The sequence below is a fragment of the Porites lutea genome, chromosome 14, assembly GCF_958299795.1.
Source record: "Porites lutea chromosome 14, jaPorLute2.1, whole genome shotgun sequence".
Classification (NCBI taxonomy): Eukaryota; Metazoa; Cnidaria; class Anthozoa; order Scleractinia; family Poritidae; genus Porites; species Porites lutea.
The window spans coordinates 9380226-9382869 of record NC_133214.1 but is presented as its reverse complement, the minus strand read 5'-3'; positions in this window follow the sequence as shown (position 1 = coordinate 9382869).

The window sequence follows — 2644 nt, the reverse complement described above, 5'->3', positions numbered from 1 at the left end:
AAGATAACAAGGTGACAGAGTAACAAGGTAACAAGGTAACAGAGTAACAAGGTAATAGAGTAACAAGGTACAAGGTAACAGAGTAACAAGGTAACAAGGTAACAGAGTAACAAGGTAACAAGGTAACAAGGTAAGAGAGTGGCAAGGTAACAAGGTAACAAGGTAACAGAGTAACAAGGTAACAGAGTAACAAGGTAACAAGGTAACAAAGTAACAAGGTAACAGAGTAACAAGGTGACAGAGTAACAAGGTAACAAGGTAACAAGGTAACAAAGTAACAAGGTAAAAGAGTAACAAGGTAACAAGGTAACAGAGTGACAAGGTAACAAGGTAACAAGGTAACAGAGTAACAAGGTAACAGAGTAACAAGGTAACAAGGTAACAGAGTAACAAGGTAACAAGGTAACAGAGTAACAAGGTTATAAGGTAACAAGGTTATAAGGTAACAAGGTAACAGAGTAACAAGGAAACAAGGTAACAAGATAACAGAGTAACAAGGTAACAAGGTGACAGAGTAACAAGGTAACAAGGTAACAAGGTAATAGAGTAACAAGGTACAAGGTAACAGAGTAGCAAGGTAACAGAGTGACAAGGTAACGAGGTAACAAGGCAACAGAGTAACAAGGTAACAAGGTAACAGAGTAACAAGGTAACAAGGTAACAGAGTAACAAGGTAACAAGGTAACAAGGTAACAGAGTAACAAGGAAACAGAGTAACAAGGTAACAAGGTAACAAGGTAACAGAGTAACAAGGAAAGAAGGTAACAAGATAACAGAGTAACAAGGTAACAAGGTGACAGAGTAACAAGGTAACAAGGTAACAAATAACAAGGTAATAGAGTAACAAGGTACAAGGTAACAGAGTAACAAGGTAACAAGGTAACAGAGTAACAAGGTAACAAGGTAAGAGAGTGACAAGGTAACAAGGTAACAGAGTAACTAGGTAACAGAGTAACAAGGTAACAAGGTAACAGAGTAATAAGGTAACAGAGTAACAAGGTAACAAGGTAACAGAGAACAAAGCTTTAAGGCAACAAGGAACTAAGCAGAAAGAGTGAAGTCATAAGTTAATTTGGTAAAAGCGGTACGATATATGTCCCCATACATGAAGTACCTACCCCATCTTGCTCGCTGACTGCTGACCAAGTATTGGAAATCAGGTTAGAGAGAGTGCAAGGATTAGCATGGTCGGTAATGCACGGCTTTCTGTAAGGGAGATTCCGAGTTCGATTCCCAGATGTTGACCTCAAATCTTTGTTTCGACTTCTTTCCTTTCTGTGTCGCTTTAAGCAGCTGCAAATACCCTTAAAACGGAGCACTGATGGAAAAAGGGAGGTAAAATATTAGGCGCACCGTTGGCCTGCTAGTTTGCCAGTCTAATGAGAACTGTTTCGAGTTACCGACTTAAAAAAGGACCGCGACTTTCAGCTTAACCTTAAGGTTTAATTAGATCGTGTTAGTCCCTGTCCCCTGTTCTGTTGGGAATGTTAGGCTGTTGACCTTAACTCCTTCGTCCTTATTTTATAAATTCAAAGAAGACGTAAATTAGGCCGACATATTTGTTTGAAAAGAGTTGGGAAACATTGAACGAGGAGCTGTAGTAAGTCGTTCATGAAGGGGACGGGGGATTTTTATAGTTTAAGCTACTCTGCCAACAAAGCTGGTAAAGCTAATGTTCTCTGATGAGGATTTTCTTGCACTCTCAAGTTACATTTGCTTCTTATCCTTTTTCATGTCAACAGCCTGCTAACATTCTAACGTCAAAAAATTTCAAGTTAACGCTCATCGATTATGGAAATGCCAGGCGGATCAAGTCTCCTATAGGTACTTAGTAGACGCTGTTGGAGCGATAGAGTTCACAGGTGGGTACAGGGAGTAACCGTTAAAGTGGCGAAAACGAGCGACAAAAGTTGAACTAAAATGACCTTTTTAGACTTAACTGTCGAGGTTAGGAGTATACTAATAAGGCATTACTGACAAGTAACACCCGTATTCTTAGCCTGCAAAACAGTTGTCTCCTTACAACTGCACATGAGGCGCGGAAAGGTACTGGGCACGAAAGCAAAAAAAGAGGGGTGGGAGGGAGAAAAAAGAAAAATAAACGCTCCCACTCTCCTAACTCCTCTTGATCTCGCTTCTTACTCCGGTTCTGCCCCTTGCCTCAAAGTGCCAGTAAGCCATTGCCACGCAAGCTACTGTCCTCTCTTCCTGCTTGCCATTCACGCTCTCAGCTCGTTCCCAAGCTTTGCAGAGTCACTCCTCTCTTAAAAGAAATTACTGATAAGGAGCGTCCGTTTTCCGCCAAGAAACAAGGAATTTCTCGTGATTTTGGAATGCAAAACAAAAGACAGAGCAACACTTCAAACAAGGATTAATCGTCCCCACACCATTGTGCGTTATTTCCCGTATTGCCCCTTTCCGTGTTACTACATGTACAGTCTTGTAAATCCAGCATCACCAGTGATATTGAAGAAATAGTAAGTAGACTCGAGTTGCTGTTTTGTTCTTATTGGCTGGAATACTCTCGCTTTGTTCGAGTGTCATTGATGTCCGCTCACCTCTGTCTTGACTAACCACTCTGTTTACACCGATTATTCGAGCCAAAAATTCAGTCATTCACCCTTCTTTGTGCAGTTTACTGTTT